General features: G+C 32.4%; 1 long non-coding RNA gene across 1 annotated transcript; it reads left to right on the forward strand.

Annotated features, from left to right (window-relative positions):
- Nucleotides 1–4,296: 4,296 nt before the first annotated feature.
- On the forward strand, nt 4,297–22,203 carry LOC132719924 (uncharacterized). The gene is made up of 4 exons (XR_009624284.1): nt 4,297–4,868; nt 9,502–9,599; nt 10,913–10,962; nt 20,504–22,203. It is a non-coding gene; the product is annotated as an uncharacterized LOC132719924 (long non-coding RNA).
- Nucleotides 22,204–24,568: the final 2,365 nt, after the last annotated feature.

Genomic DNA, 24,568 nt, shown 5'->3' on the forward strand with positions numbered 1-24,568 from the left:
TTTTTTTTCTTTCATAAAAATTTCTAAGTTCAAGGGGAGGTCATTACTGATAATTTTTGTGCTAGAGTTGTTAAACCTTGTCACATATGATGTGGTTGATGACCAGAAACTTATTATTTAAACGTTTTGAAGTAAACACCTTAAGAAATAAAGGAACTTATAGTGAAAAAGCTTGAAAAATTTAAATGAGAAATCTTGAAATTCAGGCTATTTGTTGCTATAAGCAACCAAAGTTTTCAACATAGGAAGAAAAAAAAAAAAGGGACGTTGGCATAATGTCTTATACTGCCCATCTAATCCATATATCAAGTTTCATAAAAATATTTTCAGTACTTTTTGCGTTATCGCGGGATCCAGTTTTGTGGACGGACTGACGGACTGACAGACAGACTGACAGACAGACGGACAGACAGACGGACGGAGGGTAAACCTAAAGTCCCCTCCGTCCGTAAATCGGTAGGGGACTAATAAAGTGGATGAAAAGGATATGGTTAGGATTCCTGTACTGAAAAAGTTGGAATGATTGTGACAATTTGTCTGTAAATGTTTTTGAATCTATAAGTTTTATTGAATGACAAATGAATTCACAGTTAAAGGTCAAATTTAAAGAAAAACCAGAATTTATCGGTTAAACATTCATTTTCACTGAAATATTTACACAGAGAACTATTTAAAGTTAGAAATAATGAGCTTATATGACACTGAATCATAATGAATCTTTGGATTATGTTGCTGACATTCCACATAAATAAACTTAAAATTTCATCAAATCAATAGGGAAATTAATTTCAATAATTAAAAATCTTGAATTTTCATGTAAATTTTTTAATTGTTAATAATTAATGTGCATTAAGTAATGAGAAATTCAAGCTTGCATATGTTTCAATCTGAAAAATTCTCATTTACTTCACACTGTATCATATCATTTGCAAAGATAAAATCTTATCCTAATAACTATAGTATTGGAAAATGATTTTCATGCATAGAAAGGGTACCGCTGGTATGACATTTTCTATCTTTAACACAGTGTAAATGCATTCTCTAGGAACAACCATTCTTTTAGCAATTTTGTTTTTATTTTTTTCCAAACATTTCTAAGTTCCTTCAAATGTAAGATAACTGAAGAAAACTAAACATTTCAATGTTCATTCAAATGTAAAATAACGGGAAGAAACTAAGCCAATACAACTTTTTTCGTTGTTGAAACACGAAAAGTAAGAAACTCCTTCGGCTGCAGTCTCACTTACATCCTGGCAGAGCCCGGAAGACGTCCGGGCTGATCCAGAACGACTGGGGTACAATTTGGAACAACCAGAGTACATCTGTAACTCTGCCAGCAACGTCCGGAATGATCTGGGTACATCAGGCATTCGAGCCCGGATGGAAAAAAATAATTAATATCACTGGGGGGGGGGTCCGGGTAGAGCCCTGACCAAGGGTGAATGCCTGCAGAGCCCAGAGGATAACGATAGATCCTATGCAATTGATCCCAAGCAGAGCCCCGGCAATTTTAGCCCGGTTCAATTCAAAAAAAACACAACAAATTGCGATGATTATAGCACTTGTTTGTATATAAAAACCCTTTCCCCATTTCCCTTCTGTCTAATCTTGCATATTTAGGACTATTCGAAAATCATCATGAATTTTTACTATTCTGGAACAATAGATATTATATTCAATGAAAATTAATATATCAACGTAATCATTTCACGTGCTTTCAATCCACCGGGGTTCTACCGGGATTGTCATGGGCTCTGGTCTGGATTGACCTGGGCTCAGTGCCTAGGTTCAAAACGGGCAGTCTCTCCCAGCATTCATTCAGGGGAAAGCACCGGCCTAAACCGTAGTGTTTCACCTGGCCTCTGTCTGAACGCATTTTTGGCGGTTAGATTGGAAATTACCGTTAGTGCTCCCGGGGGTAAGTTGACCCACCAAAAAACCCCCGACACCCAGTAACTTACGGGGTGTCCGGCTCTTGCCTGGTGTTAAGTGATACCGCAGCTTTAATGTCGGGATATTTATACATTTTTCTTATTCTTTGCTCCAATATATTTACCATTTATAGTACTGCAAAGCATATTTATTTACTCTTAGAAATTTTTGAATATTTTAAACAAAAAAACTAGAAATGCTGTGTATCATGCCACGGATGCCCCCGCATCAGCCAAAAATTTCAGATGGATGCATTTTAATTATTTTTTTCATTTTAAGTTCAAGCCCTTAAAACTTATTCAAATGAACACAAAAACCATTTCCATACCAATGTTCAAAGCACTGAAAATTATTTCAGTCTTAACCTTTAGAAATAGCATATTGCATATTTGTAGCCAAAATAATGGCTAAAAGAATGAGTGGTGGAAACTGAAAAGTTCAAAATTTTTTCCAACATCAGGAAAGATAAGTTTGTCTAAAATCATTGAAACCAGACCAAATTTCCAACTTAAATGCTTATTCCTAAGATGGTATCTTTATATTATTTTCATAAGTAGAAAGAGACATAACTCTGCCCCAAAAAATCATCAAAACCATGACCAAATTCCAACTTGACCTGCCCCATTCCTTTGACATCAATCCATATGTTCAAATTAAAGTTGAATATGTGACACTTGTTGGGTAGATAAGGATCAGAAAAACTGTAATTTCATATTATTTTCAAAGTGAACAGGGGCATTACTCTGCCAAAAATCATGAACCATGACCAAATTGAACTTGACCTGGGCATTCCAAAAACGTATCCATAAGTCAAATTTGAGTTGAATTGTGTTGTACCCATTGGGGAGATAATAAACGGAAACTGAAAACTTTCATATTACTTTCAAAGTGAAAGGGGCATAAACTCTGCCAAAATCATTGACCATGACCAAATTTGAACTTGACCTGCGCATTTCCTTTGACGCAGTCCATATGTTCACGTTTGAGATTGAATGTTGATTGTACCTTGAGGGAGATAATGTAACGGAAATCTGAAAATTTCATATTTAATTTTTCAAAGTTAAAAGGGGCATAACTCTCCCAAAAATCATCGAACCAATGACCCAAATTTGAACGTTGACCTGATATTTTCTCAATGACATATCCATATGTCAAGTTTGAATTGAATGTTTCCAAACCGTTCTTAAGATAATGAACGGAAACTGAAATTTCATATTATTTTTCAAAGCAAAAGGGGCATTAACTATGCCAAAATATCAATCGAACCATGACCAAATTCGAAACTTGACTGTATTTTCTCAATGACATATCCATATGTTCAAATTTGAGTTGAAATATTGTTCCAACGTTCTTAAGATAATGAAAACGATGATGACGGGAATGACAGAAGGACGGAAAGGATGGAAGGATGGGAAGGACGGAATGACGGAAACAGGGTAACACTATATGCCCCGGCCATTACATGCGGGGGGCATAAAAAACAGGCAAGCATTAAACTATTGAACTTTTGAACGTCTAGTGTAACATCCGTCCCCCCCCCCCCAATTATCTAACATTCGTCCCCTGATACAGTTCAGTTCTGTATTATATGACAAGAAACATACATTTATAAGAAAGCCCTATAAAATTTTTACTGTTTTACAAGAAATGTGTTTGCATTTATATTTGATTTAAGTATAATGACTTGGTGTACCTATCCTTGTTTTTTTCTCTTCGTTTCTAACATGTTTGAAAATTTCATTTTTGCAAGGGAAAATAGTGAAAATTAGAAAGCAAATATTTTTATATCTAAGATGAATTTTCCAAAATTTTCTTTTTGTAACATTTATCAGAATACATAATATTTTTTTTTTTTTTTTTTTTTTTTTTTAAAGAGAAATAATAATTTCCTTATAATAAAACTTAAAGATATGCAGACTTTAAGCATAACTTTGAAACATCAATCCCCTACCCCAAAGATCAATGAAATATTTTGAAAATAAAAGTATCCAAAGTTATCCTTGTTTTAAAAAAATAATGTTACAGGCACCTTCCCTAAGGTACATTAAAAAGCAAATATCGTCTTGTTTAACTTGATTATTTGACTTAGATGCTAATATATTTGGCCCATTTATTTACTCACGTGCAGCAGGCATAGACTGACATTTTATTGCTGAGAAATTCACAAATTTGACCTTTAGTTTCAAATTCAAATTAAGGTCAAATCACATGTACAATAACAACTAGAGTTAAAAGCAAAAAGAAACACTTACCAACAAACTGCCCGCCACATAGATCTACTGCATAAATGACATCATGCACGAGAATATAAAACTTCACTTGTCTACTAGTATATAAAACAAGCAGATATTTTGAAAATTTGTTGAAAATTAACTGCTGTATGATTGGGTCTCCAAACCGCTTTCATCTCATGCAGGCACTAATTACTTGGCACCCGCTAAAAGTTCAAAGCGTTTATGCGGCGACGGACGAATCGACACGATAATTTAGGGGTAGTCACCATACACGGCAAACTCATCAGTAAATTCCCGCCATTTATATCATAATTGAACATTTAAGTACTAAAATAAAAACTTCAAATGTATTCATTCATAAAAATACACTAGATGTTCCTAAAATTGTAATCAAACTGTACAATGATTTAAAAGTTGTAGAGCTAACACCCCAATAAAAACGTAAACATTGAATCGTCCAGTAATCTGGGTCATCGTCTGCTAATGTACTGATCACACTCGCCTCGGATGTGATACGCACACAATAACAGTATGTATAGGTCATATTTTATTTTAAAAATTTTAAAATTAAAACGTGAAGATGATGTGGCGTTTGAAAGAAGATATTGATTCGGATACTTTGTACAATAACGATGAGGAAATCGGCGCTAGTAGGCCCTACAGGTCTGTGTCCGCCCTGAAGAAGATCTTCATTTTTTGAAGGTAAGTGGCTGGTATGTAACTGTCTCTTCATTACATAATATCACGGGAAATTAACATTTAATTGCAATTACTGAAAAGTCTGAAACTACTGAAAAGTCTATCTTTCTATAAAATTCTCATTTTTTTTTGGCTTCGTTCATGCCTATTTTAGCCTCAAATCAGTGTGAAAAAAATAGTTTTATATAGAAAAGGTTTAGCTTTAAATAAAAACTTTAAGGAATTTGGCAAAGATGAAATATAATGAAAATTAATCTTTAAAGAAAATAATTTCAAACACTAATTTGTATTAAAAAGTATACTTTAATGATTATAATCAAACGGATTATTTAGACTGTGCATGCAGAAGGAGTGAATTTATTGATCATTAATGGAATGCACACAAAAGAGACAAAAGTTACAGGGATTTTTTCCAGGATTTTAGGAACACGACACATGGTGAAAAAAAGCATGACTGAAGTTTTAAAGTGATTAAAATAAATGGATGCAAACAATTTCTGTCTATGGTGGCATCTTCAATTATTTAAGCACTATTACAGTGAAGATCGAAGCCCTTATTTGCAAAGATTCAATACTTAAATTTTGTAACTTTCAAATTGGGAATTTTTTATGTGGATTGGGAAAATAATATACAATTTTCAATTGGGAATATGACCCAATAACGGCTATAAAATTAGCCAAAAAACTCCCTGCTTGAGTTAACAAGCTACATTGTATTTTAAAGGATTTGTTGTGATATGATTTTATAACAGTGGGTGGTCAGTCAGGAAAACTTTATAATCAGTTCCAGATAAGGGCAACTGGTCAAGATACTATTGATTGATTATACTCTAAATCACTCATTTTATTCAATGACTTAATTTGCAGATCAAACATAATCCCAACTTTTCTAGGAAACACATTTAGACCTGTGACAGTTAAATGCTCATTTTTTAATGTCGAAGTTGAGCTGAATTAGCGATATTCAATGTTACAATCTCTAAAATTTAATGATCAATTAATGAAACATGGATTGACCAATAATTTATAATGACAAACAAAATGATTAGGGTGAAATTAAAATTGCTTAATATTAAAAAGACAGCCCAACTTTTATGTGACATCCGTGCTGTTCTACAGAAATTAGAAACTTCGAGTTTGACGGGAGCAATAGCGACCGTAGAATGTTTCTAATTTCTGTAGAACAGCTACGGATGAATACTGACATATTTAGTGTCAACCTCATTAATGATTATGATTCGTACATGTGAACTTTTTACGATGATCAAGTGGGAGATTTTTTTTCAAAAAGAGGGAGATTTTAGAATTTGCAATTAACAAAGAAGAAAGTTTTGATATCAAAATGAGGGAGATTTCTTTAATTTGTGAAAATACCCCTTATTTTAAGAAAAATCTTTGAAAATATGACTGCAGAAAGTGGGAGTCTCCCGCTTAAAGTGGGAGAGTTCACATGTATGATGATTATATGAAAATGATCAATTGAAAACATTGGGACAAAATGTAAAGTTATTATGACTTTTTCCACGTTACAGCACTCAACATTAACATTTATAAGGATTAGCATAATATCACTTTTAATGTAATTTTAAGGCATAACAATAATAATGTCCTGTACTTACTAAGGTTTTCTGGTGGAACACTATTTCTTTAATAATTAAATGCCCACGCTGTTATAATAACTACCACATTTTTTCATTCATTCTGACTATTCTGCAGTCTGTACGGAATTGCTTATTCAAGAGTTATAAATTACATCCAATAAGTTTTTTCCAAAGCGATGAGATTTGCAACAATAATGTTACACATGTATATAATGATCCCGGTAACACAGTCATGTGCATACCAAATTAGACACCAAATAAAAATTGTAAATTTTCAAATTTTTCTGGTACACACAGTAGACACAGTATATTATCTGCATCTTCTACAGTAGGTATAATACTTACTGGAACACAACATGCAGTTACAGTTCCATTTGCAGTGTTCCCTATATCTACAAATTAACTGCTACAATAAAATTCAAAATAACCTGTTCAGGTAAAAGCTTTTTGACATAGTTCAAGTATCTTTTTCAGTGATTTTCCTACTTATATAACAGACTCCGAAAAAAGGCCTCTTCCCAATTGAAATTTTCTTTAAAATCATGCAGTTTTCCCAAAAATCTGAACTTAAACCAGCTTTTTTACTTCCCAAATCAGCAATTTTAGCGATAATTTTTCCCAAAATCAAGAGGCTCAGGCCTCTTCCCAATTAAGTGAGAAAAATCACTGTTTTTAAAGACACTTATGTTTAGGATAAGTATTTAGTTACGCAGCGGGCAAGTCAACTATAACAGTAAAACAGATATCAAATTGTGATTTTCCATCTTAAGGCATGCAGGCTTGCGATATAAATTAAAATATTGACAAATTAATCACCTGTCAGCGTAACATACTAGGTAAGGTTGCCAGTTAATGTTCTAGTTAAATATCAATGCAAGACTGGTCCGAATTGTACTCTTTTTTTTTTTTTTTTTTTCTCGCGAAAAATAGTTTCTGTAAATAAACATGTTATTTTTTTCTTCACCTAAAGAAATATTTAGTGTTGTGTTAATTTCAAAAGACTATTAAAGGGACTCCACTGAGGTTTTTTTGACATGACGGAACTGGAAATATTTTTTTGAGATTATTACTCCATTTGATGCAGATCTATACTAATTACTTACATGTGCAAAATTTCAGATTCTGAGCTTGCTCCATTTTTCCAGAATAATTATTATAATAGTGAAAAATGACCCAAAATTGAAAAGCGTTTAAACGCTTTACACATAAATCGGACTGAGAATGTCACAAACATATGATTTTTAATGTATTTCTTTAAAAATTTTGGTTATATTTTATAAATATTGATGTTTTAAGTGCTCATGTATATGACTGTGAAAAAATTAAAATTTCATGTTTTACGCTTATAAACCTCAGTGGAGTTCCTTTAATGATTTGTGTTGTGTTAATTTCTATAAACTTCTCATTTCACTTTATTTTCAAAGTAATATCTGGCAAGTTGGTACAACCTAAAAATTATACTGAATACTAAACGGAATGAATAAATGTACACAAATTGTTTCACCTGGCACAAAATACTTGTGCACTGCACAAGTACTTTGACTCACTGCATACTACACAGGATAAAAATAATTTTCCGGTATATTTAAATTATTAGATACTATTACAAATTATATTTATTTTCCAATTCTAAGTTAGACAACTTGTGATACTCGAACTCCTAAAGATGTCGGTTTAATTGCATCCTAATGATTTTACAAAATTTGCCATTAAGACATTTAAAATTCTATTTTTAGCTTGACTATTCGAAGAATATGAGAGCTATTGTAGTCGCCCCGGCGTCCGCGTCTATGTTGGTTAATGTGTTTTTTTGTAAATTCAAATATCTCAATTATTGCTTTAGATATTCAGTTGAACTTACAATACTTATTTATAGTAACAATGTACATCAGATTGACAAGTTGGATAACTCTGCCTACAATATTGACAAAATTATGCCCCTTTTTAACTTAGAAGTTTTGGTTAAAGTTTTTTGTAAAGTCAAATATCTCAATTATTGCTTGAGATATTCAATTGAAACTTACAATACTTATTTATAGTAACAATGTATCAGATTGACAAGATTACTCTGTCTACAATATTTACAGAAGACCCTTTTAACTAAGAAATTTTGGTTTAAGTTTTTTGTAAAGTCAAATATCTCAATTATTGCTCTGAGATATTTCATTTGAAACTTACAATAATATTTATTAACAAGTACATCAGATATGACAAGTTAGATAACTCTTGTCTTAATATTTACAGAATTATGCCCTTTATAACTTAGAAATTTTGGCTAAAGTTTTTTTGTAAAGTCAAATATCTCAATTATTGCTTGAGATATTCATTTGAAATTTACAATCCTTTTTTATAGTAACCATGTACATCAGTTTGCAAAATTGCATAACTTTGCCTGCAATATTTACAGAATTATTTGCCCCTTTGAAACTTAGAAATTTTGGTTAAAGGTTAAAGGTCTTCAAAGATATTTACTTGAAACTTTACACATGTGCTTAGGGTCATAATTGGAGAGTCATAATTGTATGTCACTGACCAAGTTCCATAACTCTACTCGCATTTAGGCTGATTCATCTTCCCTTTTCTACTTAGTCTCTTGGTTAATGTTTACATGCAAGTTTTACATATCTCAATAACTATGAAAGATATTTATTTAAAACTTCACATATATGCATTTAGAATCATAATTGTAGGTCACTGACCAAGATCCATAATTCTATCTTGCATTTAGGCTGATTTTTCTCCCCATTTTCAACGTCAATTTAATGTATTCATAGGTAATTAGCATTATTATACTTAATAAAACACCATTGTGACAACTTTTTGAATAGTCGAGCCAATACTGTCCTCCGACAGTTCTTGTTTATCTTGTACTATATTTTCTTCTTCAGAACCTGTTATACCTATTCAGACAAAGATTGTAAACTTTTGTGTACACAAAAAAATGCAACGTCATTCTCACATTCTCATAGCAGCACAGTACTTAAATTATGGTCATGTTTTTTTTTTCATGAATGAATAATTTTATATTTTTGCAGGTGAAGCTACAATATTTGTCTTGAACTTGACTTTACTAGCTGGGCTTATAAAGACAAGATATCCAGAAGTGATTTCATAGAGAAATGGAAATCAATAAGTAAGTTTTTTTTATCCAAGTCTTTAAATTTTATTTTGGTAAACAATAATGTAACCTTTCTGAATTATTGGAATACATGTACATTATTGTTTTGAAATAAGAACAGTCCATTAAAAATTAATTATACTTTTCCTTTTAATCTTCATTTTTAGCTCTACTTTAAAAAAAAAAAAAGATAAGTAGAGGTATAGTAACAGTCATGTTGGGTTGCCATTGTCGTTCGCAAACTTACTTGATCATAAATATTAAGTTCTTGGTGCATTAATTAAATGTCTTAATACCTGGCCACAACAACCCTTGGGACAAGACCTTCAAGTATACCAGACTAACCTTGACCTTCAATCATAAGTGCACTGTTTAAGATGTAAAATTGAACTTCAATATCAGCTGGCCTAGATCAATTTCTTGGCCTTTGATGTACAGCTATGAAATTTGGACCACAAGCACAGTTTTAGATGTAAAATATCAGCCATCCTTTTTTTTACATAGTTGCCTACTTTCTTGTCCTTTAATGTACAGCTATGAAATTTGGACCATGTGCACAGTTTAATATGTAAAATTGAACTTTGTTATCAGCTGTCCTATATTTTGACCTAGTCATCTATCTTCTTGTCCTTTGATGACTACAGCTAAGAGATTTGGACCCTGTCAGTGTGCAGTTTCAGATATATTATTGAATTTCAGTTTTTGTCAAATATCAGATTTCCTAGATTTTGAACTATTGGCATACTTTGGCTTTTTTTTTTACTTTTTTCTAAAATTTCTGTTTTAACATTTCTTTAAAACTTTAAATTTTAATTTGTTTGCATTTGGACAAAACAACACATGTTACCAAACATACATGTTCAATGATTTAGATATGATCTTTAGATGACATTGACAGTTGTTTAATTTATAATAAGGGGCAATAAAACATGAAAGCCATTTTTGTTCCCTAAAATGGTGACAGAATATTTGTCTTTTTTTCTCAAAAACTATCAAAAGTTAATCTGACAAACATTAAATATTTCTTGACTATCAAGGAAAGGTTAGTCTGCCAAGCACTTTTCTAGAATTAGGCCTGCTTAGAACTCCTGTGTTGCTTCTAACTATCTAGAACTTGTGAAAAGTGGAGCTTGGTCTCTGACAGAATTTGATTAAATAAACATCTAAACTAATTTATTCAGTATATCTGAAACCACTCTAGGTATTAAGTTGATAAGGTACAACTGAAAGGCGTATCTATACGTCGGGAGATAATGTACAAAAAAGGCATAGCTGTCTGTGAGTCTGTTAAGTTGAACAACTTTAAAATATATTCTTTTTGTTTGCAGTACCTAGAAGCATGTGAAGTGGAGATGAAGTGATGCTGAGAACTTTCAAGGTATATTTTGCTATTTTTGAGTAAACCTGTGACATAAAATGTAACTCCCTGCATTTTAGAATTCCTTTTTAGCTCAACTATATGAAGTATATGGAGAGCTGTCCTACTCACTCCGGCATCTGTGTCAAGATTTCAGATTAAAGTTTTGGTGCAGTAAAATATTTTGGACTGTAACTTTTTTATTGTGCACCCACCGTAGGTGGGTGGGGGCATTTAGATTTACCCTTGTCCGTCTATCCGCACTCACAGGACAGTAATTTATAATGTGGCTAGAGGGACAATAGGTAACTGTTCTTTCTCTTTGATGTCATTCATTCCGTAATGCTTTTATGTGGCTATTTTCTTTTGTGTGTCTAAAAAGAACAATAGAGGGAACAATAAAGTAGCCACATTATTACTCTCCTGTTAGAACGTCCATCCATCCGTCCATTCTCTTTTTGTGTCACACGTAACTCAAAAAGTAATTGATCTAGAGTGATGAAACCTTACAGGAATGTTGATCAGCATGTGAAGTTGTGCACCTGGGTATTTTCATGTGAATATATTATTCAGTATCTTCAGAGTTATTGCCCTTGACTTAGTAAAAATTTGCAAGTTTCAACAGTTACTTGTGTCGCAAGTAACTCAAATAATATTTTACCTAGAGGCATGAAACCTTACTGGAATGTTTATTAGCATGTGTAGTTGTTCACCTGGGTATTTTTGTGTGGATATATTTAGTATTTTTAGAGTTATTGCCCTTGACTTAGTAAAAATATCCAATTTTCAACTTGTGTCGCACATTGCTAAAAAGTATTTGACCTAGAGTCATGAAACCTTACAAGAATGTTGATCAGCATGTGTAGTTGTGCACCTGGGTATTTTTGTGTGGATATTTTTAGTAATTTTATTGTTATTGCCCTTGACTTAGTAACAATTTACACTATTCAATTTGTGTTGCACGTAAATCAAAATTTATTTGACCTGTAGGCCTGAAAGTTTACAAGAATGTTGGTCAGCATGTGTACCTTGGTGTTTTTTTTGTGGATTTATTCAGTATTTGTAGTATTTGCCCTTTACTTAATAAAAGATTTTTAGTTTTCAACTTGGGCACATGTAGCCCAAAAAAAAATTTGACCTAGAGACATAAGATTGACAAATCGGTGGAGTGTGCGGGCACCCGTGTCCTATGGACATATTTCTTGTTTCTTCAGGTATCAACTTCAAACTTCAAATATATGTTCCTTATCATCAACCACATGTCATGTGACAAGGTTCATAACTCTAGCACCAATATTTTCAGATTTATCTCCCCTTGAACTTAAAAAATATTATGTTTTACTACAACTTTTTCATTTCTTAAGGTATCAACTTCAAACTTCAAATACATGTTCCTTATCAATAAAATATTTTTGACTGTTACTTCTTTATTTCATAAGTGATCAACTTCATACTTCAAATGCATGTTCCTTATCATCAACCACAGCTTATGTGACAAGGTTCATAACTCTAGCACCAATATTGCAAGAATTATCTCCCCATTAACTTAGTTTTTTTTCTTGAAAAATGTTATTTTTATCATAACTTCTTTAGTTTTATAGATATCTACCTCAAACTTCAAAAACATATTCCTTATCATCAACCAAATCTTATGTGACAAGGTTCATAACTCTTAAAGCAATATTTTCAGATTTATCTCCCTTTGAACTTAGAATTTCTTTTAAGAAATATCATAACTTCTTTACTTTTTAGCTCACCTGTCACGACATCTCATAAATCACTGAGCCAATTTCGCCCAAACTTCACAGGAATGTTCCTTTGGTGGTCACCTTTAAAAATTCTTCAAAGAACTAAATTCCATGCAGAACTCTGGTTGCAATGGCAATCAAAAGATTTAAATTTCTTCTTCTGAAAAACCCAAAGAGGTAGACCTTAGATATTTGGCACGATTCATCTTCTAGTGCGTGTCTACCAAGTTTGTTCAAATAAAAGCCCTGGGATCAAATTTGGCCCCACCCCAGGGGGTCATTGATTTTCCCTATATGTGTATAGTTAAAACTTAAAAAATCTTCTATAAAAAAAACCGAAAGAGCTAAACCTTATATGTTTAGCATGAAACATCTTCTAATGGGTGTCTACCAAGTTAGTTCAAATAAGAGGCCTTGGATTTAAATTGGCCCGCCCTGGGGGTCATTAATTTTCCTTATATATGTATAGCAAAAGCTTAAAAAATCTTCTTTTAAAAAAAATGAAGAGGTAGAGCTAGGGTATTAAGAATGAACTATCTTCTAGTGAGTGTCTACCAAGTTTGTTCAAATAAAAACCCTCAGGGGTCAAAATTTTGCCTGCCCCAGGGGTTCATTGTTTTTCCCTACATGTGTATAGTAAAAACTTCTTCAATAAACCCAAGGAGCTAGAGCTAAGATATTGTAATATTGTAATGGGTGTCTACCAAGTTTGTTGAAATAAGGGCTCTGGGGTTACGGGTCATTGATTTTCCTAATATGTGTAAAAAATCTTATAAAAACCCCAAAGAGCTAGAGTTTAGATATCTTCTAGTGAGTGTCTATACCAATTTTGTTCAAATAAAAGCCCTGTGGTACAAAATTATCCCTGCCCCGATGGGGGGGTGGGGTCATTGTTTTTCCCTATATGGGTATATTAAAAATTTAAAATTTCTTCTTTTAATAAACTCAAAGGGCTAGGGCTTAGATATTTAGCATGAAACATCTTCTAATGGGTGTCTTATTGTAAAATCCCTTGGGTTAAAATTTGCCTGGCTCGTGAGGCCTATATACAGGTGAGCGATTTCAGGGCTATCATTGCCCTCTTGTTAAGGTATCTTCTTCAAACTTCAAATATGTTTTTCTTATCACACATGTTGTGGCAAGGTCAATAACTCTAGTGTGACTATTTCAAGAATTATTTCCGCTTGAACTTGGAATTTATGTAAACAAATATAACTGCTTGTCATAAGAAGAAATAATTTTATATTATAATTGATTTTCCTATCATAGTTTTGTCTTCCTTACTGCATCCAGTATTTAATTAGTCGAGCTTCTCTGTCTCCTGTGACAGATCTTGTTGTTGTACATATTCAGTGTCAATTTTACCAATCTATTACTATAGCATAATAATATACATGTATAATTACTTATCATTATATAATAAAGATGTACATGTACCTGCACTGTTTGAAAATTTCATCTATTTTGACATCAAGCATACTTGACTCCTAGCATACTTGACTCCTGGCATCAGTGTTTGCTCAAAATTTCCTATATTTTTATGCCACCGCAGCATCTGCGATGCGGTGGCATATAGCAATTCACCTGTGTGTGTGTGTGTGTGTGTTTGTTTGTGTGTGTGTGTGTTATATAGATTATATAGTGAACTTAAAAAATCTTCTTGTGAAAAACCACTAATCCAATTTCAACCAAACTTGGCAGGATTGATCCTTGGGTGAAGGGCTTCCAAAGTTGTTCAAAGAATTTCATTCCATGCAGAAATCTGGTTGCCATGGCAACCAAAAGGAATTATAAGAATAAATTTAAAAAATCTTCTTGTAAAGACCCAGAAGGCCTAGAGCTTAGATATTTTGCATAAGGCATTGTCTGGTAGACGTCTACCAAGATTGTTCAAATTATAGCCCTGGGGTCAAAATCGGCCCCGCCCCGGGCGGGGGTCATTGATTTTCACTATATGTTCATATAGTTAAAACTTAAAATACCTTCTTGTAAAGACCCAAAAGGCCCAGAGCTTAGATATTTTGCATAAGGCATTGTCTTGTAGACCTTTGCCAAGATTGTTCAAATTATAGCCCTGGGGTCAAAATCGGCCCCGCCCGGGGGGTCATTAAATTTCACTATATGTACATATAGTAAAAACTTAAAATACCTTCTTGTAAAGACCCAAAAGGCCTAGAGCTTAGATATTTTGCATAAGGCATTGTGTAGTGAACCTCTAGCAAGATTGTTCAAATTAAAGCCTTGGGGTCAAAATCGGCCCGCCCCTGGGGTCAATGGTTTTCTTTATATGTATATTGTAAAAACTGACAGTAAAAACTTTAAAAAAATTTCTTCTAGCAATTGACAAATGCTATAGGTTAGATATTTTGCATGAAACATTGTGTAGTGAACCTCTAGCAAGATTGTTCAAATTATAGCCCTGGGGTCAAAATTGCCCCTGCCACGGGGGGTCATTGATTTCCAATATATACATATAGTAAAAAATGAAAAAATCTTCTTGTCTGAAGGTACAAGGCTTAGAGCTTTGATATTTGGTATATAATATCATCTATGGGTCCTCTACTAAAGTTGTTTTAATTATGCCCCTAGTGAAAAAAATTGCCCTGCCCTAGAGGCGATAGTTTTCCTTATATGTATAAAGTAAAAACTTGAAAAATCTTCTTCTCTGAATTGACAAAGGCTAGAGGTTAAATTTATGGCATGAGACTTTGGGAAGTGAACCTCTACTAAGATTGTTCAAATTATAGCCCTGAGGTCATTGATTTTCATTATGTACATATAGTAAAAAAAAATGATAAAAACTATTTTTGTCTGAAGCTACAAGGCATAGAGCTTTGATGTTTGCTATATAATATCATCTGTAGGTCCTCTACCAAAGCTGTTCAAATTTCCCCTGGTGTCAAAATCGGCCCTGCCTGGGGGCAGTGATTTTCATTAAGTACACATAATAAAAACAGAAAATAAAACAAATGTTTTCTGAATGGGAGAAAGCTACAGCTTAGATATTTGACTTGAAATGTTTGGTGGACCTGTATCAAGATTGTTTTGAATTAAACCCTTGGGTCAAAATTTTGCCTTGCCCAAGGGGACAGTGACCTACTTTCTTGTCCTTTGATGTACAGCAATTAAATTTTGACCATGTGCACAGTTTAAGTTGTAAAATTGAACTTTTATATCAAGTGACCTAGATTTTGATTATGTGACCTACTTTCTTGTCCTTTGATGTACAGCTATGAAATGTGAACCATGTGCACAGATTAAGATGTAAAGTGAACTTTGATTATCAGCTGACCTAGATTTTGACAAAGTGTCTTACTGTGTTGTCCTTTGATGTAGTCATGAAATTTAGGCTGTCGTCTGCTTATCTTTCTGCAAGGGAATGCTAGCAGTTTATAGTAATACGTTGGTTTTGCATTGGTACCGGCTCATCCAGACAATAATATACGAGGTTAATAAAAGACCCGTTCTTCAACAGTATTTGTTCCGACACTTCTATTTAGTGTTGTATTAATGCGGTGGCATAGCATTTCTCAAATGCAATCTTGTTGTGTGAAAGGGTCGTAACTGATACTTTATCAATAATCTTTTTTGTCCCCCGCCTTTTCGAAGAAAAAAGGGGGATATAGAAATAGGCTCCGTCCGTCTGTCCGTCCGTCCGTCCGTCACACTTTCGTGTCCGGTCCATAACTTTGTCATTTATGAAAGGAATTTGAAATAACTTGGCACAAATGTTTATTATAATAAGACGATGTGTCATGCGCAAAACCAGACCCCTACCTCCAGGGTCAAGGTCACACTTGCTCATTCAAGGTCAAAATTGCCTATTTGAGGGTATATGTCGTGTCCGGTCCATAACTTTCTTATCTATGAAGGGATTTTGTAAATACTTGCCATAATTGTTCACAATAATCAGACGATGTGTCATGCGCAAAAACCAGTCACCTACCTTCAAGGTCAAGGTCACACTTGGAGGTCAAATATTAACATAGTCTGTTACAGGGTATATTTCGTGTCCGGTCCATAACTTTCTTATCTATGAAGGGATTTTGTAAATACTTGCCATAATTGTTCACAATTATCAGACGATGTGTCATGCGGAAAAAGCAGTCACCTACCTTCAAGGTCAAGGTCACACTTGGAGGTCAAATATTAACATAGTCTGTTACAAGGTATATTTCGTGTCCGGTCCATAACTTTCTTATCTATGAAGGGTTTTTGTAAATACTTGCCATAATTGTTCATAATAATCAGACGATGTGTCATGCGCAAAAACCAGTCACCTACCTTCACTGTCAAGGTCACACTTGGAGGTCAAATATTAACATAGTCTGTTACAGGGTATATTTCGTGTCCGGTCCATAACTTTGTCATTTATCAAAGGAATTTGAGATAACTTGGCACAAATGTTTGTTATAATAAGACGATGTGTCATGCGCAACAACCAGACCCGTACCTTCAGGGTCAAGGTCGTACTTGTTCATTCAAGGTCAACATTGTCTATTTGAGGGTATATGTCGTGTCCAGTCCATAACTTTCTTATCTATGAAGGACTTTTGTAAATACTTGCCATAATTGTTAACAATAATCAGATGATGTGTCATGCGCAAAAACCGGTCACCTACCTCCAAGGTCAAGGTCACACTTGGAGGTCAAATACTTACATAGTCTGTTACAGGGTATATTTTGTGTCAGGTCTATAATTTTTTCATAGATCAAAGGATTGTGAAAATAATTTGCACAAATAGTCACAATAATAAGAGGATGTGCCACGCGCAACACCTGCATCCCTACCTCCAAGGTCAAGGTCACACTTAGAGGTCAAAAATTAACATAGTCTGTTATAGGGTATATTTTGTGTTGAATCTAGAACTTCTTCATAGTTCAAGGGATTTTGAAATAACTTGGCACAAATAATCACAATAATAAGACGTTATGTCATGCACAACACCTGCTCCCCTACCTCCAAGGTCAAGTTCACACTTAGAGGTCAAAGCTTAACATGATAGATTTTTAAATTCCGTGTTTCATTTTATTTTTTTAACAAATTTATTGTTACATTTGCAGATCTAGCATTGATCATAATTTTGGACTGAATGTCCTGAGATTCATACCTCAATCTTTTGAAATAGCACAATTTTATGCTTCATATAAAACTCCCGGGGCGGGGGACGTTGGTAACTCTGTTACAAATTCTTGTTTGCATACAAATAGAATGACCTTACCAATCAAAGATAAATCAATAACTGAATGAATTTTAGCCCAATTCCAAAATCAAATTAGAACTTCGTAGGATGATAGATCTTATTAAGAAAAATTGCAGTGCACAAGAACCAGTACTTTGCACTTCTTTTATTTTGAGTTAGTGCACTTTGTTAACAATAATACTATATTTTTGTACAGGCCATTTTTCCTAAACAATAAAAGCTATTGACTTGAAACTTCATAGGATGATAGACATTATTAAGAAGAAGTACATTTCACTAGAACCAGAAGTCTGCACTTCTTATTTTTTTAGTTATTGCCCTTTGTTTATTATCATATTTTTTTGTCTGGGCCATTTCTCCTAAACAATAAAAGCTATTAACTTGAAACTTCACAGGATGATAGATCTCATTAAGGAGAAATGCAGTGCATAAGAAACGGTACTCATCACTGAAACGGTACTCATCACTTCTTTATTTTTGAGTTATTGCCCTTTGTTAATTTTCATTTGTTAAATACTTAATTTTTGTCCGGGCCATTTCTCATATATAACAAAAGCTATGGACTTGAAACTTCAGAGGATGATAAATCTCATTAAGAAAAATTGTAGTGCACAAGAACCAGTACACTGCACCTCTTTTATTTTCAGTTATTGCCCTTTGTTAACAATAATACTTAAGTTTTTTACAGGCCATTTCTCATAAATAAAACATAAAAAAATAAAGCTATTGACTTGAAACTTCATAGGATGATAGATCTCATTAAGAAGAAGTGCAGTGCAAAAGCACCGGTACTTACCACTTTATAATTTTTCAGTTAATGCCCTTAGTTAATTTTCATTCTTTATTTTTGTCTAAACCATTTCACAGACACTTGGGGTGTGGAGCTCAAAACGCCTTTAAAATCCAAATAAAAAGCATATTTGTCAATCCCAGCACATGTACTGATCATATATATATCAATAAGTCGTTATTATTATAGTCGTTGAAATATAAATTTTTTTCAAAACGGCTTATATTGAATTTTTTTTATATATATGATCAGTACATGTGCTGGGATTGACAAATATGTTTTTTATTTGGATGTTAAAGGCGTTTTGAGCTCCACACCCCAAGTGTCTGTGGACCATTTCTCATATATAATAAAAGGTATGGACTTGAAACTTCTGAGGATGATAGCTCTCATTAAGAAGAAGTGCAGTGCACAAAAACCGGTACTCATCATTTCCTATTGTTTAGTAATTGCCCTTTGTCAATTTTCATACTTTATTTTTGTCCTGGCCATTTCTCCTAATTAAGCTGTAAAAGTTATGGACTTGAAACTTCATAGGATGATAGATCTTATAGTAAAGGAGTAAAGTGCAAAAAAAACTGGTACTCTGCACTTCTTATTTTTTTAGTTATTGAGTTATTGCCCTTTATTGATTTTCAGGTTATTTCTCCTAAACTGTAAAAGCTTTGGACATGAAAATTTTGTAATTTCAAGGCCTTGAACTAAATTGCATCTTCACATTGAGTAGTTTAAGGGCCTTTAACTTAGAATGAAAAATAATCATGTATGCAAACAAAATTGGAACTATTAGAATGAAAATTAATGGTTTGTGTAAACAAATTTGGAACTAGATATTAATATTATTATCAACAGTACAATTATGTCTGCATGCGTGAGCATCCATGGGGTGATGACACATTTCTAGTTTTATCTTTTTAAAATGCAATTTCAGAAATAGTATAATCAATTATCACTCTTATCTTTAAAAGTGACCTATATACCATGTACTTGTTTCATTGGAATAAGTCAGTACTTACCTATGCATTTATATTATTAGTTATAAAGATTTTTTTGACAAGTTATATTATTAGTTATAAAGATCGTTGACAGGTTATATGGCCCTATATAAACGGCTGTTTGTAAATATAACCCGAGCCGGTAGGCGAGGGTTATATTGCAAACAGCCGTTTATATACGGCCATATAACATGTCAACAATCTTTATAACGAATTTATAATACAGCAATCATCATTTTTTAGAGGAAAAAGTAAGATTTCTTCATGAATCGACAACAGCCGTGTATATAAAACTATATAAACGTCACGATTATCCAATGAAAAGCGACGTTACAAACGTGCAGTATTATAAGGCCCTATATAAATGGTTATATTGCAAACAACAGTTTATTATTATGGCCATATAACCAGTGTCAGAAATATTTATAACAAATTTATGATACAGCAAGCATCTTTTTCAAGAGTAAAAAGATTTCGTCATAAATTTACAGCAGCCGTGTATATAAAATTGTATATATGTCACAATTGTCCAATGAAAAGCAATGTTACAACGTTCAGTATTTTAAGTATATTTATTAACCAATGTCAGCAGGTTGGGGAAGACTGTTTTAAGAGACTGTCTTATGTGACCATTTTTCTTGATTCCCAGAGTCGATCACTTTAAACAGTTTTGACTGTACTGAGTAACAAACCTTTAGCACAAAGGCATCGATTTGCACTTACTCTTAAGAGTGTTAATATTGAATTTGATATTTATAACATACTTTGTCAAAGAAGCAATTATTATGTACATATCGTATATTTACTCACTGACTTACTTTGCAGGAAACTTCTCAGTGAAGTCCGATGATGGCACACAAGAGTACCTTCTTCATGTTCTTCATGGGATAAAGCACAGGATCATTATAATCAGGAGTTACTCACAGGATCATTATAATCAGGAGTTACTAGTACTCAGTCAACATAGACTCAATTTTAGAAAAGAATTAAATGGATATTAATGTTAGCCTAAAAATATTTGACCTAGAGTCTTTAGTTTGTGTTGGGGCACCCATGTCCTTTGGATACTTTTCTAGTTACAATTTAATTAGACATTAGTGTAAATACAACAAAATTAATTATTTAATGCTGTTCATGTTTGAACTATGTTTTAATCTTACCTACATGTATAAAAATCAAACATTTTTAGCTCGACTATTTGATAAGAATAAGTATAGCTATTGTAGTCACCCGAGTGGCGGCGTAACCTCCTATGTTAAAGTTTTTGTAATACCACAAATATTTTCAAAGTCCGTTATTAAGATTTTTCTTGTTATAAATAAATGTTCCGCCGGCAGAACAGAATCACTTATGATTATATCCTATGTTTAAATTGATGTTATCATATTTATGTTCCGTCAGCAGAACAATTTCAAATCAATTTTATTAAATGATATTCTTTCTGAATTATATTTTTAATTAAACCTAAAAAGGTTGTTAAGAATTTTCTTGTTATAAATAAATGTTCCGCCGGCAGAACAGAATCACTTATGATTATATCCTATGTTTAAATTGATGTTATCATATTTATGTTCCGTCAGCAGAACAATTTCAAATCAATTTTATTAAATGATATTCTTTCTGAATTATATTTTTAATTAAACCTAAAAAGGTTGTTAAGAATTTTCTTGTTATAAATAAATGTTCCGCCGGCAGAACAGAATCACTTATGGTTATATCCTATGTTTAAATTGATGTTATCAAACTTATGTTCCGCCGGCAGAACAATTTCAAATCAATTTTATTAAATGATATTCTTTCTGAATTATATTTTTGATTAAACCTAAAAAGGTTATTAAGATTTTTCTTGTTATAAATAAATGTTCCGCCGGCAGAACAGAATCACTTATGGTTATATCCTATGTTTAAATTGATGTTATCAAACTTATGTTCCGCCAGCAGAACAATTTCAAATCAATTTTTATTAAATGATATTCTTTCTGAGTTATATTTTTGATTAAACCTAAAAGGTTATTAAGATTTTTCTTGTTATAAATAAATGTTCCGCCGGCAGAACAGAATCACTTATGGTTATATCCTATGTTTAAATTGATGTTATCAAACTTATGTTCCGCCAGCAGAACAATTTCAAATCAATTTTTATTAAATGATATTCTTTCTGAATTATATTTTTGATTAAACCTAAAAAGGTTGTTAAGAATTTTAATATATTGTAATAAGTAAATGTTCTGCCGGCGGAACAGGATTATTTATGAATTTATAAATTTTTCCTTTGCGTTAGAGTGAATCATATTTCTGTTCTGCTGGCGAAACAATTTCAAATGATTACATTATTTGATTTTAATTTAAGAAATATATTTTTGACAAAATTTTGCAAAGGTGTTAAAAATTGTATCTTGTAGTAAATAAATGTTCCGCCGGCAGAACAGAATCACCTACGGTTATATCCTATAGATGTTTAAATTGATGTTATCATACTTTTGTTCCGCCGGCAGAACAATTTCAAATCAATTTTATTAAATGATATTCTTATTAGAGTTATATTTTTTATTAAACCTTTAAAGGTTGTTAAGAATTTTGATATGTTGTTATAAGTAAATGTTCCGGAGGCGGAACAGGAATTTTTATGATTCTATCTTATTTTTGCATTCATTTGGACTGGAATCATATATCTGTTCTGCTGGCGGAACAATTCCAATGAGTTCTTTTATTTGATTTTTACTTTAAGAAATGCATTTGTTACAAAATCTTGCAAAGGTTGTTCAGAATTGTGATATGTTGTAATTAATAAATGTTCCGCCGGCAGAACAGAATCACTTATGGTTATAACCTAGTATGTTTTGATATATGTTTTCATACTTATGTTCCGCTGGCGGAACAATTTAAGACTGAACTATTTTGTAAAATTACTTAATATATGTTTTATTTAATGTTCCGCCGGCAGAACATTTTAGCATTTTTGGATTCTTGCTATCTCGCAGAAAGAACTGCTAAATGTTCTGCTGGCGGAACAAATCATGATTTATTTGTGATAATATGCTGTATTTTTATAACAAAATGAAATAAATTTTGTGTTAAATATATTTTCAGATGAACTTTTTGTTGTTTTTCCCTTAAAATACATCTTAAAATATCCACTAAAATAGCTGAAAATGGCATTTTTAATTGGGAATCTGTGGATAATCCCTTTTTAAAATGGATGGAGTTGTTTACTACTATTTTAAGAATTCAATTGTCATAATGATCGACGATTATAAGTCAAAACTTAACTGGAAAAAGTCAGTAAATCATGGTTAATCTTTCAATTTATAATATTGTTTATTCTTAAACCATATACTAGTACATGTACATTTGTATTTTTCTTTATCATTTTTTAAATTATCAATCAATTGAATAATTCATAAAATCTGATTTGTAACTTTGAATAATTCCTCGGAATCTTTACTAAACACGAATAACAAATTATATAAAATGTTTTAAAGTTGATAGTGTCATATTAATGCCATAAAAATGTACATTTTTTCTCAATTATTGTACATATTTATTGTTTTTATCTCATATAGATAAAATATAACATGGGATTTGTATTGTTGGTTTTTTTTTCGAATTGTATGTTTATGTATAGTAATAATCAATCAATTCGAGAGTTGATCTGTGTTTATTAATTATTGTAACCAAACTAAGTGACAAACAATCATTTTGAAAAAAAGCTTATTTATCTGTAAAATATTTGTTCTGTTCTGTAACGATATCTACCTTAAAACCGGGAGAGACCGGACAATAAACGTGTGGTACTATTCGCCGGTCATTAGTAAATCCCGGAAGAGACCGGGAATTACCGATAGGAGTACATCCCTCTATAAATAGATTTTCGGAATATTTAGGTCATCAACTCATCATTCTATTAACAGCTTTCGGAATAACATACCATAATAACCCACTGTGTACTACAAAATGATAAACGTAATTTGTTCTTAAATTTATTTTCTTAATCACTAGCAAAACCTTAAAAAATTAATTAACTGTACATCTGGAATTTACATTTTTTTTAATGTCTCAAAGATCTAATGCAATTACTTGTTGTAAATTCAACCTTCTATTTTGTATAAAATTTTATACTTTCATTTTAGTATTAGGACAAATAATGAATCAGTTGCTGAACAAAAATAACGGTTAATACTTATCTATGAACAGGAGTTTCAGAATGACATAGAATTTGAGCAAAAAGAAAGGGGGAAATTACACAACAATGAGTAGACTATAAACAAAGGAGAGTACATATGACAAAATGGATGTTACGGGATTGCCAAATCACACTGCTTGAAGGGAAATATCAAACCGCCGTAACAATAAAACATAGATAAGTTCTCCGCGAAAAAGCTTTTATGCCGTTTGGAAAGTCGCAAAATGAAGTATCATTAGCTGGCTAAATATAAAATAGATTTCTGTGTTGATTGCGTTGTCTAGTGTCAGAAGGTTATGTTGAAAGTAAACCTTTTGATTTTGATACCAGGAAGTAGTATTTTTGTAAACTTCCAGTAGTAAGTTACATTCATTTTACAATTTGTTTTCAACGTAAAAAAGGACATCGTCTGCACGAAACTAATTTAACAATTTGAATAGATAATGTTTTCTGAAAATGATTTTGATATCAGAAAGTAGTAATGTCATTTATCTATCAATTGTTTTCAATGTAATTTCTATACAAAAAGACATTGTCTGCACGAAATCAGTTTAACAATTTTAATTGACAATTTATTCTGAAAATGTGTTTATTACACGGTGAGTACATACAATACTTGCATTACGTAAATCGAATGGAACTCTTCTGAGGCATGCAAATATCTAGTGTTAATCCGTTATAGTCATCGTTGTCTTTTTAACTTTGAC

The sequence above is a fragment of the Ruditapes philippinarum genome, unplaced genomic scaffold (genome assembly GCF_026571515.1).
Source record: "Ruditapes philippinarum isolate M1 unplaced genomic scaffold, ASM2657151v2 ctg8079_1_1_1_1, whole genome shotgun sequence".
Taxonomy (NCBI): domain Eukaryota; kingdom Metazoa; phylum Mollusca; class Bivalvia; order Venerida; family Veneridae; genus Ruditapes; species Ruditapes philippinarum.